This window comes from Lagopus leucura, unplaced genomic scaffold (assembly GCF_019238085.1).
Source record: "Lagopus leucura isolate 7727_CA_CO unplaced genomic scaffold, USGS_WTPT01 Super-Scaffold_100014, whole genome shotgun sequence".
Lineage (NCBI taxonomy): Eukaryota > Metazoa > Chordata > Aves > Galliformes > Phasianidae > Lagopus > Lagopus leucura.
The window spans coordinates 14,984,704-15,000,469 of NW_024962268.1; the positions used below are offsets into that span (position 1 = coordinate 14,984,704).

General features: G+C 42.5%; 1 protein-coding gene across 3 annotated transcripts in view; it reads left to right on the forward strand.

Moving 5' to 3' along the window:
- The first annotated feature begins 373 nt into the window (after positions 1-373).
- The window catches only part of LIFR (LIF receptor subunit alpha), a 54,424-nt gene continuing 39,031 nt past the window's right edge, over positions 374-15,766 (forward strand). The window contains exons 1-2 of one of the 3 annotated variants that reach the window (XM_042875147.1): positions 374-429; positions 8,419-8,525. The gene's annotated coding sequence lies outside the window, so the exon portion shown is untranslated. Of the gene's footprint in view, positions 430-806; positions 895-979; positions 1,245-8,418; positions 8,526-15,766 lie in introns of those variants that run through there. The other 2 variants (XM_042875149.1, XM_042875148.1) reach the window with 2 other exon arrangements.

The following is a 15,766-nucleotide window of genomic DNA, read 5'->3' on the forward strand; positions in this document are numbered from 1 at the left end:
CTAAAGTCGCACATTATGACCAAGGAGAAACTGAAATCCTCAGCCCTAAAAAACCATAACCACCGCTCCTCCGCCTGAGCACGAGCGCAACCTCAGCTTCGGACGCCACAGGCAGCGATGCCCAAGCGCAGCCCGGGGGCGCCAGGTGGCGCGAACAGCCGCGCCCCAGGGCAGGCCCGCGGGTGCTGCCTCCCGCCTGGGCAGCCGCGCCGCCGGGCGATGCGCGGCGCAGGCTCCTCCCGCAGGCAGCCCGCCAGGCCCTCTCCTCCATCCCTCCCTCCCTCCCTCTCCCTGCCTGCTCCATCCCTCCTTCCTGTCGGCGCTGCGCACTGCTGCCCGCCGGAGCTGGGCCGCCCGGGATCGCGCCGCGGACACCGCGCACACCCCCGCGGCATGAGGCCGCCGCAGGGCAGGGCGAGGCGGCGGCGGGTGAGTGCCAGACCCGAGCCGGGCGGCTTTTGCCGGCGGCGCCTCCGCGGTGGGGGCTGTGCTCGCACCTGGGAGGGGGCCGCGCCGGGAAGCGCCCCCCGCGTCCCTACACCCGCCTCGAGGTGGGGCGAATGGAGGCGGAGGGGCCCGGCGCGGGGCGAAGCGAGGCAGCGGGGTTGGCGAGCTCCGCGCTGCGCTGCCTTCCCTCGGTGCCTCCGCGCGGAGGGGCACGGAGCTCCCGCTGTGCCGGCGGCGCTTCGCAGGGCCGCGTCTCCCGCCTTGGCCGGGGCTCGGGCCGGAGACAGGTGGCGGCGGGGCCGGGGGCGCGGCGGGCGCGGGCTCCCCGGGGGAGAGCGGCGGGGAAGGCAGCCGCTGGCCGGAGCCGGCGGTTATATAGAGGCTGTGTTGTGTCAACAGCTCATTCTGCTGGCCGGCAAGTTGGTGGGTTCAAGGACCGAGCAGTGGGTAAATATTTATGCCTCTTTTTCCTTGCGTTTTTATTTATCATTATTTATTATTATTATTATTTTAAAAGTAGCATATTTCCAAAAATTAAAAAGAAAAGAAAAGAGTCCTTGGGAGGGACTTGCAGAGCCCTTTCTGTGGCCAGAAGCATCCGGACGCACCTCGCACACCGGCAGTGGCACGGCAGCGTCAGCTCACCGCCTCTATTTTAAGGGATTGAATTTATGGTGCCTTTAGAGAACGTGCTTAAAAAAAGATCACCGTAAGCCTCTAAGGCGGTTCTGGAAGGAACGTCATTCCCATGTTACAGCTCAGCGTGAACGGGGCATGTTGTGCTGAGTGCTGTGCTGGTAAGAATTAATGATAGATGTGGCCTTTCTGTTTCCTAATTGTAAGTGACTGGGGACTTTGCTATAAATGGGAATCGGACTTCAGATGAGTATTGAAATTCCCTTGTATCTGGGCGACCTCAGCTTTGTGCTTATTTGTAGGAGCTCTCCCTTTGATTCCCTAATCCACACATTTCATGCTTAACATTTCTGTTGCAAAAACAGTCAGATTTTCATTTTCCACAACCAAGTTGGCCATGTTGTGTTAAATTCCTTTGGAATTTAACAAAACATCAGGCAGGGAATAGGTAGCTTTCTTCTGTATGTGAAGTTTGGCTTGTTACTGAAGCAAGGCAATGTGACTTGTTTCTTTGATATCACACCTGAAAGTCTTTTCTGCCTTTTTTCCTTTTCTTTAAACTCTTCTTAAACCTTCAGCTTGTAGCTTGGACCCTGACCGTTAATCAGTTTTGGCAGGTCTGTCATCTGTGTGGAAGATGAGGGTCCATGTCGTGCCATATTCCCTCTCTAAGGGAACTGTGTTGTTTCATGTTGTTCTGTTGGTGCGCATATGTTTTATTAATACAGCTTTGTGCATCCTGTGGGGAAAAATGCATAAACTTGTCAATTTGCAAAAAGTCGTCTTGTTCTCAGCTTCTCAGCCATTGTATGCTGTATGGTTGTGGTGATAAAGATAAGCACGTTTGTTTTTGGTGATAAAGGACAGTGAGCACTCCTGGATTGGGCCCCACTGATTCAAGATTAAAACAAAAATGTTTGATGAAGGAAGGATTAGGATGTGGGAAAGGCAGAAGCAAAGGCAGGGAGAAGTGCAGAGTGAGCAGTGCTGTGCTGCCGCCGGGTGCTGCTCTCTGAGCGGCGGCTGCCAGCTGTTAGCTGGGCAGGCGTCTGCAGGTCTCTGCTGAGAGGTCTGCTGAGGCTGCAGAGAACAGCCTAGCGTCCGTCAGGAGGCTGCAGGGATGCGTATCTAAGCCAGAGGATGATGGAGACATCCACAAATCAAGAGCTTTATTACTGCCTTGGATCTGCTTTAGAGTATCGCTTTCAGGTAGTAGAAGACCCGATTTGTTTGGTTTTTCTTTCTGTTTACTCAGTCTTCACATTCTTTCATCTTATCACTGTTTCACCTATTGCAACTTTTATTAGTGTTATTAAGTGATAAGAGTTTCCATTGTGCACTGTCCAAACATACCTTTTCTGTCACTTAGAGCGTCTGATGGCAAGGACTATCAGGGGAGTTAGGTTTTGCAGAATCCCTTTACAGGTGTGCTGAGGAAAGGGAGAGATGTAAACTCTAGGTGAGGGCATGCCTGTGGACTTGCCAGACACTGTGGAGCGGGCAGGAGCAGCCATATGGGTGGAGATGCTCTCAGAAAAACTTATTTTCACAGGTAGAAAAGCTGCTCCTGCAACGTCAGCACTGAGCTCGTGGGGCTTTAATTTTCATGTGCTAGATAAGTTGCCGTCTATTGTTGTGAAGTCAGGTCCGTTTCATCATCATACGGAGCCCAGGCTTACTCTAAGAACTTTAGTAAACATAATAGATATGGTTTTATTTATACATCTTTATGTGTAATGCTGTAGCAGAGTCTGTACTGTTGATAAGAAGCAGCTCTGTTAGAGCATGAATTGTTTAATCTGGTGGGTGCCTGAAAGCGAATTTTGTGCCATGAGAGATGATGTATTTAAGCAGAAGGGTTGATGTATGCTGGTAAGAATTATACCTGAAAAATTAAATGGTACCTCAAGTAAAATATGTCTGGCAGTCTTAAACAATGGAGATTTTTATGGATTCTGACTCTATCTTGCAGAGTGCAGCGCATCATAAGGATGATGCAGATGGATTATGTTTTTCTGCAAATGACTCAGTAGATGATGTGGCCAGGTAAATGAGGCTTTTTTCCAGTTATTCTGTGTATTAGTGCTCAGAGGAAAGCAGAGCATGCTAAATTCAACCATACTGCTTTGTAAGCCAAGGGGTGTTCATACATTTGCTAAATGAAAACAAAAATCTTGCACATTTTTCAAAGTCAGGTTATCTTGTAATGAGCTTACTAGAGCTGTTGAATTAAAAAGACAAGGATCTCCTAGAAGTAGTCCAGTGAATGGCCACAAAGATGATAGAGGGCCTGGAGTGTCTCCTTTAGGAGGAAAGACTGGGTAACCTGGGCCTGTTCAGCCTGGGGAGAAGAAGATGGAGAGGAGATCTGATTAATGTTTATAAATATTAGAAGAGAGGTCAGAGGCAAATGGATGAGACCAGGCTCTTGATGGTACATAGTGATGGGATAAGGAGCAACGGGCTAAAACTTGAGCATAGGAAGCTCTGTACTAACATATGGAATAACTTCTTTATTGCTAAGAGTGGTGCAGCACTGAACAAACTGCTCAGAGAAGTTATGGAGTCTTTTTTTATGGAGATATTCAAGACCTGGCCTTGTGTGATTTTTTTATAGGGTACCTGCTTTAGCAGGGGGGTTGGAGTCAATGAACTCTTGAAGTTCCTTCCAACCTCTGCAATTCTGTGATTCTGTGAATGTCAGCTTTCAGGGAAAGTGCAGATGGAAATCAGGAAGCTCTATGGGGTTGATTTTGCTCCATTTTCAGTATACAGATAGGACATGTTTGTAACAAATACTGAGATCTTATGTTGAAACTGATATTGAAATACAGAGTTGACATAAGTGGAGGGGTGTTATTTAGGAGTACGAGGAAGACTTGATGAAGGAGATGTAAAGATACTTGCTTACATAAGTTTCTTAAGACAATATATGTTACTCTGGGTTAGACATCAATACATGCCCACTGAGATGTGGAAAACAGGTGCAGAAATCAGTTTCACTGCTGTTAACAAAACTGACTAGATTTACCTGCAGTAGTTTTGTGTCTTATTGTGCCTTTTCTCCTGATATTGAGTTACAAATCCTTTTTGACTGCTAGGCATCTAATTTCTATCTAAAAATGAGAAAAATGAACTACTTTCTTCTAGATATGGCATGAGAAGTGATTATGCCCAAAGGCCATTTCATGTACTTCACTCCATAAGAAGCTTAATATAAAAGACACAAGTAATCTCTGGGAGCAGGGCTCGGAGCACTGGGTCCTCCATTCTCCCTCACAAGGACACAGAGTCCTGCTCTGAGTCAGAGGTTATTGAAGCCATGAAGAGAAATGCCATTTACAGAAAGACTGGGGAAGTCTCCATCCTGGCTTGTCTCTTAATCTCCTGGTCACAGATGCTCCACAGCATGTTCTGTACTCATTGGGCCACCCGAGCAAGTAGAGCTTTCTTTTCTTGACTACTTTTTTTGGGAACCTCATGCTGGATGGCTGTATGTGACCTGTTCTGTGAACATTTTATTGGCTGGCTTAGGTGAAAAATAATTGCCTTGTGAATTTTGAGCATATAAGTGTTAGGCAGGTTTTCTGGTCTTATCAAACTTGAGATATCTGCATATATATGTGTTAATGCTTATGTAATTTATCATCTCTCCTCTCCTTTTTCTCTCTCCTTTTTTATTAACTTTTTCTTTTTTGTTCCCATTAATATTTAGCTGCAGCTAAATGGGATTTTGGAGCGTGTTCTTCTAGGCCTATGCATCACAAAATTTGATTTTATATGTGCTTAAATGTCTCCAGGGATTTCTTCCAGAATCTTCTGGATTTCTTCCAGACTCATTACTGTGGCAGTGGTGAGGGCTATATAAATTCCTAGATTGCTAGAGCTACTTTCTTACCCACCTTTGTAGGCTAGGGGACAGCTCAAATACCAGCCACCCACAAACAAAAATTGCCTTGTTCCTTGTCTGCTTTGCTTACTGAATTATGAGCCAACAGATATTAAGTAGAATTAGTGATACCCACCAGTTTGAAGCTCTGGATAAGGCTTTCTGTAGTAACCTCCAGACTATTGCTGGTCATTGCTGTCCTCCCTCCTCTGATGAGTATGTAATTTCTGGATTTATGGGTGATGGGAGCCGTCTAGGTGTGTGACTGCAAAGTCCTTGCCCTTATAAGAGTCAGGAGCTCGTAGCAGGGTCTTTTGCCCCTTCCCTACTGCCTGCCTTTCTCTACTGCTCTCTCAAGTCACTCCTAGCAGTGGATTTCACTGCAAGGAGAAAATGCTTCAACTAAATATAGCTCCTAATCCATTGGTATGAATGCTGGTCAGGGTGTAAAGTTTTGAAGGGCATATGTCTCTGCTGCTTTCCATGCACTGTCTGTAGCTGGCAGTGGGGTGATGACAAAGACTGTTGCTACAACAGAAGCAGCCTTCGCTTATCCCATAGGCAGAGAACTGCTGAGTTGTCAGCTGCAGAGTCCAAATTATGCCTTTTAACTCAGGGAGCACAAGTTATAAAAGCATGTGTCCTGGAAACAAGGATGGCACTGTGGCAACTCCCTGCTCCTCTGCCTCACTTCCTACCATGCCAAAAAGCAGAGCATGGGCAGTCTGTGTTGCCAGGTTGGTGTGGGAGTAGCAGGATGATTTCCCCATCTCTTAGGCCACGTGTGTCTGTGAGCAGAGTCTTTTCTCTTTCGTAAACCTAGGAACTGAGGGGAATCATCCTTCAAAACCAGAAAGTGCAGCATACTGGCCAGCGTCAGCCACCTGAAGTCTTCAGTAGCTGAAGGTGGATTTTGGATTGTTTTTATGCTCCAGCATCTTCCATGCCAGCCAAAAATTTTCACTGGTATAATATACTTGATTAGAGCATTATTGTGGGGCTGCAGGTGCACCGATAATAGCTTTGATAGTATTGACTGAAGCATTTTAAATTCATAGTGAAGTGGCCTGATTTGTAGTGCAGAATCATGAAATTTATGTACAGCACTGTGTTTGTACTCTAGATAATAAACGCTCTCTGAAAAGTATGTGGGAAACTTTCGTACACGTGTGTAATTTTATTATTATTATAGAATTTGCTTAATGGTGTAATAAGCTCTTTATGGGAGCACTTTGAGCAGCTCACAAAAAACTGGTTTTCATGGTTTCTATAAAGTTGCATTTCATGTTACTTGGACATTTGGGAGTGCTTCTACAATTGTGTGTATCTTGGAGAGCCCAGAGGACTGGCAGATTTTGACAAGCAAGAGAGGAGGCATGGCTGTGCTGAGTGTGGGCCTGGCTTGGGCAGGCAGCTGCTTTCAGGGCTGTCTGGCAGTATTTCTCTTATTCTGGCAGCCCTCCTTCCTCTCAGATCAGGGCTTGTGCTGTCACCCAGAAGTACTTGTGCCAAGGCATCTCTGCCACTTGCCCTGGGACTTAACCCTGTTTGGATGGCTGATCGTGGATTTGCCTCTCTTGAAACAAGTGATCTAATAATGGCCTCTCCTAACTATAAAATCAGTAAGGATAGAGCTACAAAATGTCTTTCTCAAATAATTGGTTTTAATAGTACTGCAGGGAAAAAATGTTGCTTAAATCAAGGGAACCACAGGAGAAAATTACAGTGGTCAATCTTACACATTGGGCTTCTGTGAGCTCTGAAGCCCAAGGGTGAATATAAGTTATATGTGTTTGAACTGCAACTAATTTTCACAGTGTTTCATGTTTTGAATCAGGTTCATCATTTTCAGCAAAAGAGAGATTTGATCTCCATGATTTTACAGCTACTGTTGAGCTAAGACTAAGAAGTTTAATGCTTAATCCTAGGTGGAGTTCTGAGAAAGAGACAACTTCAGTGTTGTCTTGAGCTAGCTGTAACAAGCACCAAAGTACTGTGTGTGTGAGTTGCTGTGTGTTGTTACTTGTTGCATGCTTCTTTTACTTTTGTTAGGGTTTCTGCTTGCAATGAGGCTAATAATATCTGTTCCCTAGAGTCAACCTGTTCCTCTTCCTTTTCCCCTCCTTCCCCTGCTCCCTACTCCAGCAAAGGTCATAGCCATGAGAAGTCTGTAGTACACAGGTCTCCAGGCATGTAACTCATAATTCATCTGCTAGAATAGCATTGTCACAGTTCCCAATATAGAATGGCCTTCTCTTCCAAATTGAATGTGATTGGCTGGTTTCTTCTTCAAAATGCTAGGAATTTTTCAAAAGAAGATATTTTTGGTCTAGTCTTATTGCACGTTTCAAATGATGGAATTGGTGTGGATGTAAAATCCGGCAACTTACCATGTGACTTATTTTAAATCTTACCTCAAAATTGTTAGTTTGTCCACTGTATATTGTCTTCCTCCAGTATTAAAACAGTTACAAGTTCTGAGGGATTTTTATGTTAATCTGTCTCACATTAGTGTAATATGAATCTGAAACTTAAATTTTGAAATATTTGTGCTAAAACCATATTTAGAATTATTTTCAGGAATGCATCTGATCTTGAGCTTTCAAGCAGTTCATCCAGTCCTTGGAAAGCTTTGCCAATGCCTACAGCGTCTGATGCACAGACTCAGATGTGAACTACCCAAATCGTTTATTACAAGTTCTCACATCACTTACATACTTTCATAAGTTTTCTTTTTCTAGCTTTGCCATGTTTAAACCTTTCTTCTTTGTATGTAATTGAGAAATGTAAACAAGTAACATTGTTAAACTAAGTAGTTGTGTTATTTCAGGCTTTGCAGCAGCAGATTATCTCCCAGGCGTGATCTGCTCTATGTAACTTTTTCATTCTGCATGTAAACCAGCAGTAGACCATTTCCATTGCCAGTGAATGTTTAGTAGTTCTCTTGCAGTGTTTGCTTGAATTCTATAAAGTAGCCTCATCCATACAGATTAAGTTGTGAGGACATTTTTTTCAGTGACTTTTAACGTATATTTGGGTGATGCTAAAACTCGTACTCTGAGAACTGAATTTTTTCCAATTACTTCTCCATGTTTCAACTAATCAGCAGTGCAGGTAGCGTTAATGTGTGAAGTACATGTCCTTGAAAATATTGTGTTCTTTTGTTTTGTCCTTTTGCCCTGCTGTATGCTTTTTGGCTGATCAGTAGGTATCATTGGTTTGAGATGAGTTTGGGCTGTGATTATTGCAGACAATAATGTGAGCAAGCCCTCAGTATTACAATAGCTGCCTGCAGAATTAGGTCATTAATGGGCTCTGAGCAGTGTTGACTTTTTTCACTACACTTGTAAGCACAGAAGGTATACATATAATTCAGGATCTTTTCTGATGGAACCTCTTGTGCAGCATTCTTCCCCACTGATTATATATGAATCTCTTAACTCCAGGTACCTACTGTGGCTGCCCGCTTCAGCGCTCAGCTCTGCTGCACTGAAGAGTGAGGACTGAGTCCATCAAAGGCTCCTGCATCTGAGCTCCTGCCAGCACTGCAAGTGTAAGTGTATGCATAGCTTTATTCATAAGGTCAGATTAGTCATAATCAGGAGCAATAAGCATATATATGTGGTTACTGAGATTTGTTTTCTCACGTAAATCAGCTCTTATTTGTATGGTACCCCTTGGCTTTGAAATACCTTCATTTCAGAAGGCACAGTAATCTCATGGCATTTCGCTGCTTGGGTCATGGGACTTGTGAAGGAGGTTCTGCAGTCTAAGCCTAGAGTTAGGAAGAACTGTTTACTTTAAAAGTTGCTTAGTAAGTATTGGCAATAATCATCTCCTGTTCATCTTTTCTTTAGAAGTAAAGTGCATCAAATTTTACTATTTCTAATGAAAACTGGTTGGAATGTTTTAATTTTCTTAATTAAAAAAAAGGAAAAAAGGATATTGTACATTTCTGATATGTGCATGCTTATTTCTTTTCAATCCTTTCTGCTGTAGCTCACGAAGACTTTATGTATATTCTAAAGCGAAATATTTATGCTCCTGTGGTATATGCATTGTTGCTTAAATACATTTTGCAAATGTAATACTTGCAATATACAGTTTACAGGCCCTTAGTACGATAGAATCATAAAATCATAGAATGACCTGGGTTGAAAAGGACCTCAAAGATCATCTGATTTCAACCCCCCTGCTATGTGCAGGGTCGCCAACCAGCAGACCAGGCTGCCCAGAGCCACATCCAGCCTGGCCTTGAATGCCTCCAGGGATGGGGCATCCACAGCCTCCTTGGGCAACCTGTTCCAGTGTGTCACCGCCCTCTGTGTGAAAAACTTCCTCCTAATATCTAACCTAAACCTTCCCTTTCTCAGTTTAAAACCATTCCCCTTTGTCCTATCACTATTCAACCTTGTAAACAGTCATTCCTCCTACTGTTTATACACTCCCTTCAAGTATTGGAAGGCCACAATGAGGTCTGCATGGAATCTTCTCTTTTCCAAGCTAAACAAGCCCAGTTCCCTCAACCTTTTCATATAAGAGAGGTTCTCCAGCCCTCTGATCATCTTAGTGGCCCTCCTCTGGACACACTCCAAGAGCTTCATGTCCTTCCTGTGTTGGAGGCCCGAGGCCTGGACGCAGTTCTCCAGATGGGGCCTCCCAAGAGCTGAGTAGAAGGGGACAATCACCTCCCTCTCCCTGCTGGCGACTCTTTTTTTAGTGCAACCCAGGATATAGTTGCAGAATATAGTTGCAGGATATAGACTACAGACTTGGGAAGAGTAGAGTACTTTCCAAAGGTGTTTGAGTTGATGGTGTTTCCAAATGATATGTGGGTTCTGATAACTTCCAATAACTGGGTTCTGGTGAGATTGGCACAAGTTTTTTAGAAGAAGGTTTTCCAAAAAGGAAAAACAGAAGTAATATGTCAGTGTTTCACACTGTAAAGTTTACGTTAGATGTTTTGCAGCTCTCTGGTTTAGACAGGTAAGGGTTTAAGAACATGCTTGACTTTGTGAGTCATGTATATATATATATCTGTTTAAATGCATAAGGAGCAGAAGTTTTCCCAAGGAATAGAAGTGTAGAAGTAAAAATACACTGAAGCAGAATAAGTGTTTCTTCTAACTTCACTGAAATATTAATGGTCCCATTAACTCCTCTTTACAGAGTTAGGTTTCATCTTGCCTCCTGCCTTCTCCACCCCTTGTCCTGACACTTCTCTCTGTAGCCACCAGCAAGACCACTGAGAACAGTCGCATGTCTCTTGTTCCCACAGTTGGACTTGCTCAGCAGTTTAGGAACAATAGCTGCTTCATTGCTGAGTTGCAAAACAAAAAAGTCAAATGTATCAGCAACAATGCATGAAAAATGGGATGAAGAGCATTCCACAGGAAGGGATTTTTTCATGCCGGTATATATGTATGTAGGATTTCTGGGAGGCGGAATCTAATAAGTAAGAAATTCTCCTTCTGTAGATCATCTGCCAGCTCAATGCTAAGAAATGTAAACCATGAGATTTACTAATAATAGCAGGAAGGAAGAACCCCATTGAACAAAGACAGCAAAATTGGAATGATTTGTGTGTGTAAAACCAGGGTTATTTTCCCTCTCTGTAGCCTGTTTTTATGCTCACCCTGGAGAAGATACCATAACAACAACAGATCTTCACTAGAATAATCTTGTTTTCAACGGAGGATTGAAGGACAGAAGACAGATCTAGATTACAGTTGTTACAGGGATGGTCATGTGAAAATGATGTGAAGATGTGAAATTAGGTGCAGTTGTGACTGAAAATTTATGATTTTTCTTATTCTACGCCTGTATCAGGTCAGGAGAAGCTTGTGGAACTGACTCACTGTGTCCCATTAATAGCAGGCTCAATTTTCTGTGAGCTGCTTTCATTTTTAAATTAGGTGCAGCATCATTTGCCTTACAGACGCTGCTGTCTCAGCACTTGCTGGTGGGTTATTGTCAAGAATTCAATTCACTGCTTTTGCTAAATACTAAAAGGAATGTCAGAAAGCGCTGCTCTGTTCTTCACAGATAAAAATGATACATCTGAGTCCTACCCTTGTAACTATTATTTTAAAATGCTGAGATTTTAATGTTTTCTGTCTTTGGTTGTGTATTTCAATGTTGCAGAGTCTGATCAACTATTTGATCCCCTTACACAGTCCTTTACCGCAGTTCATTCTATTCTGAAACACTCCAAGAAGCAGCTGAAGACCTGTTTATGTTTGTCATGCAAAATCAAGAAACATTGTAAGTTAAATGAATTCAGTCAACAGATAAGATGTGAGCTTCTCACTTGGAGTATTTAAAACAAAATTTGGGAGTTTTTTTAGTATGTTTTTCAGTCTCGTGGACTGAGACTTATCAGTCAATGTTTGAATCAAATTTGAAGTCATCCTACAAAAATGGAAAACAAAACCTGGACTTTGTATATATTTTATTTAGCAGTGTTCTGCTAAATATAAACTGAATATTTATCCGAAATTATTTGATATGGAAAATCGTAAATTAATTTAAATGTAAAGCAACAGAATCTTGTTCCTTCAGTCTTGCAGACAGTGATTTCAGAGAGAGTTCAGTTAAGGGAGCAACACGTGCTTGTAGAGCTGAGGGTGACATCGAGCAGTGTACTAAAACTAGATAGCTGGCAGTGTGTCTATTTTCAGGGTGTGAAAGTTTTGTAGGGGGTGGAAAGGATAATGTTAATGAGTTGGTTTATTTTGGTGTTCTGGATTGCCAGCTGTGCTACTATAAGAGCTGAGCCATGAGTGGACCGCAAGTCCGTTGCCAAACACCTGGGGACTTCTGCGAGAGGAATATAGAAGACTAAGGGGAACAGCATAGCTTCAGACAGATGGATTTGATATGCCAGTGTGTCCTCTGCGTGCATGGCTCCACTGATGGCGGTGACCAGCAACAGAATTAAGAGTGCCAGTACTGTGAAAGAGTGAGCAGGCTTGTGTGTGGGAGAGAGGGAGTCTCCATTTCCAATAGCTGTGCTACCGTGTATGTGTGCACAAATGCAGGAGTTGATATTTATCTTTTGTAGAGCAGTGCTCTCTCTTGAGGCCTACAAAAGTTAATTAGGAAGGAGGCTGGCTCTGATGCTTTTCAACTGTCAATATTTGTGTTTCTGTGCACTTAAGATTAATTCCTACGCTTTGCTGCCACAAAAGGAGACTATGCATGTGGTATGCATAAATGAGAACCTGGAGGGGAATAAGAAACAACTAAAGGAATATGTGAAATAACTACACTTTCAAAATAAATGCCAATTGCAATGTAATTACACATGGACAAGCTTGTTCTCGTAGTGTCATGATAAACTGTCGGTCTTCCTTCTTTGGAGGGAAGGGAAATAGCAGCACTTGGATGCCAGCTTAGTTAACAGTGCAGTGGGGAGGAAAGGAAAGCATTTAGTCACCCCATTGGAAAGGGAGCCTACCTGTAATGGCATGCTCTTCACTGTGGAAGTATGAGAGTTTTAAAGACATGAGAAAAATTAATAGAAAGGGAATTTATCAGAAAATATAGATCTGTAGTTTCAGGAATCGCTCATTCACTTGACTACTAAAAAATCAATTTCTTTCTCGTAAGTGACTCTCATTCCGTATATTCATGCTGAAAGGATATTGCATAACTGTTGCTTGTTATTCTCAATATATTATTTAATGCGAAAGCCACAGTTCAGCATTTGATCTATTTGTATATTGTTCATACACATGAGAACAGATTTCTTTGGATTCAGTTCATTGTACCTTAAAAATAATTTGAATACCACAGGTTTCACTGTAAACAAGGAAGGATTCCAACCCTCGGGTCATTGCCGGCTGTTTTTAGAAAAAACACTTTTGGAATTGCTTCAGTAATTATCAGTGTTCTCTTATAAAACTAAATAGGCTTTTCCGGTGATGGAAAGAAGATTAAAGGTCATACAGTTCAAAATAACTTTTTGAACACTGCCAGATTAAGGAAAATGAAATCTTCCATTAATATAGTCAGCTTCTTTAAGACTTATCTGTTCATAATGGTGTATGAGCTGAATTTCTTCAGCCTCTTTCAACTTCAGGGACAACATGACTTGCCTAAGCCCCTTTCATAAAATGTGAGTGACAATGGCCCTGCCCTTGAACCTCACATTGAATAAAGCACAGCTGACAATGTGAGCAGAGTTTTCCTCTGAAGTTGTGCTGTTCTGAGAAGTAAACATGTTGCCCTGAAAAATTAAATTTCCTTTGGAATAGTGGATTAGTGTTTTGTTTCAGTTATGTATCACTAAAATGCAGCAAGTCTCAGAGAAGAAGAAAATCTTGCTTATGTAATTCTGTTTGAGTAGTTTTTCAAATGAATTTGTTGAAAAATGTGAATATATTTGCTCATATGCATTGTCCCAGTATTAAATATTGCAGAGATGTAGTGGATAGACATAGGCATTCGTGTTAATATGAATGTAACATACAATGTTAATACACAGAGTGTTCTATACATATGCAAACTAATTTGACTTTTTTTTGGCCAGTGTACTTGTTCCAAGCTGTGTTGTGAAGTGCAAGAATTCAAGGAAGTGTGACCGTGAGGTCACTAAATTCAAGCATATCAGGAAATGTGTGTAGCTGTATCAGATTTACGCAAATACCAAAGTAGAGTCCTTCATGTTATTGCGTTATTAATTTGCCAGTTGTAGTATCAAGACAATTTTTGAATGGGTTAAAATACTAGTGTGTAAGTGACTCGTAGCTGTTTCCTTCTACTGCACAGCATAATAGCTAGAAGCTAAGTTTCTCATTGGCTAACAGTGTTCCTTAACCTTCACCCCTCCACTTTGTTCTTTGTTCAAATGATTAGGTGTTTTCCATCTGCACCACTGTGGAAGAAGAATCTGTGCTTGTTAATTTGAGCTAACTTCCTAAGGAAGTCAGGCATATCTGATAATGCTTTGGCTGTTCTCTTACCCCTGCCATAAACTTTGAACATGCTTCCCAGGTTCAGTTTGCTCAGAATGGGGAGGTGAGGTCTCAAAATACTACTTAAAAGCTATACGGAATTCTGCAGCTAGATGTAGAGACCCTGCTGAGGAAATGGCTGCAGCATGAAGTCAGCCTTCACCCTACTGCAATCCAGGCCTTTCTAGCATGCTTTCTCTGATGTCTAGTAAGGCTTAGCGTGTAAGCTTCAATCCACGATAACATTTTCCTAGCGTGTAAAAGCAATAAATCATGCACAGGCTTGCAGATATACTGAAAGTATTTAATCTATTTTTGGTATTATTAGGGTTCACTGTGTTCCTGAGAAGAATTTGTTTTCTTTTGTCACCATCTGGAGAGCAGTGCTGTATTCCTAGTAGTGATGGATGTTCGTGTAGTTAACCACATGCTTGGTAGTAATTGATACAAACAGACTTCCAAACTCAGGATTTAGACACCTGATTTTCATTTGGAAGTCTTTGTTCTTCTGAAGGTCCCGTGTCGGGAGCATCACATGCAGCATGTGGGGTGGTGACTGTCTTCATGTGTGCTGAGCAAGGCGTGGCAGATAACTCTGGAGGACTAGAAGTTCCTGAGTTAGCCTATAAATTAATGGAAAGCAGGAACAATTCAATGAGAATTAAGTTTGTACAGGATACAAACTTAGCTTAAAAATCCCCCAAATACCATCTAGTGTGTTCTGTTTAAGTTGTGGTAAGAATAAACCATAGATTCCTACAGCATCTCTGCTTTATTCTGATCTTTCAGTATACTGCTCTGCTTGACTGCTGTATCATTGCCCTTTCCTCTCTCCAGCCTGGTTGTTCCAGCAGGAATGTTGGGACATTCCAATGCTACCTATAAGCCATGTAGTGTGTTCTTGTGTATGAGCTTTTTTTCCTTAACAAAGAATCCCAATCCTTTTTCAGGATTGTATCCATTGCTGTGATCAAACCATTTGACATCTGTTTCACCTGTGTGTTTTCATTTTTTTTTTAACAGCAGATCTTCTGGGTATCAGGTTTTGTAGTCAAGTATCTGTGTTGTGATGTCAAGGAAGCACTAAATGCTTTCCTGAAATCAGCTTTGGATTGTGGTACTTGTTCATTTCTTAATCAAATGCCTTCAACCCTTTCTCATCTATGTCCTTACACAGAATACCTGCATCACCTTCCTCACATCAGGAAATCCTTTTCTGAGAGTTTTCTCTTGTCTCCTTGCCAGGTGCAGATGCTTTCTCATACTGATTTTCTTCTTTGAAGTATCCATCAGCTCTCAATGTGTAGTTTCCTTGGCTGTATTTCCATAGTGTTCAGGAGAACTGGCAGATTGGAAGCAAGGAGGAACTGGTAACAGTGAGAAGTGAGTGCAGCTGCTGTGTTGTCCTTGAGACTCTGAGCCAGGTGAAAGGGCTGCATTCAGCAATCTTTGTAAAATCTCTGGCTTTTTAGATGGCGCTGGTGACCAGCAGTTTTCAAAATCAGTTTGTGGAAGCGTTGGTCATTGAGCTGAGCTGGTGAGTTGTGTTTCGACATCCTCCTCCACCTTGCAGAGCAGGAGCATCCTGCAGTGGCTTCCCGGCACCTTTGTGAAGCTGCTGCTGTTCGGCAGCCAGAGGAAGTGGTGGGGAGGGAGTTTTTCACTCGTGCTTCGCAGAAACAAAACACAACAAAATATGTCTGAAAGGACAAGTTATATGGCCCTGTGCCTTCTTGCACATTAGTTGTGTAATACCTTAATGCTGCTAACTTATTTTTCCTCTGCTGCAGATTAGGAGGTTACGCTGGTGCAGATAGGCAATTTGAATTATTTCATC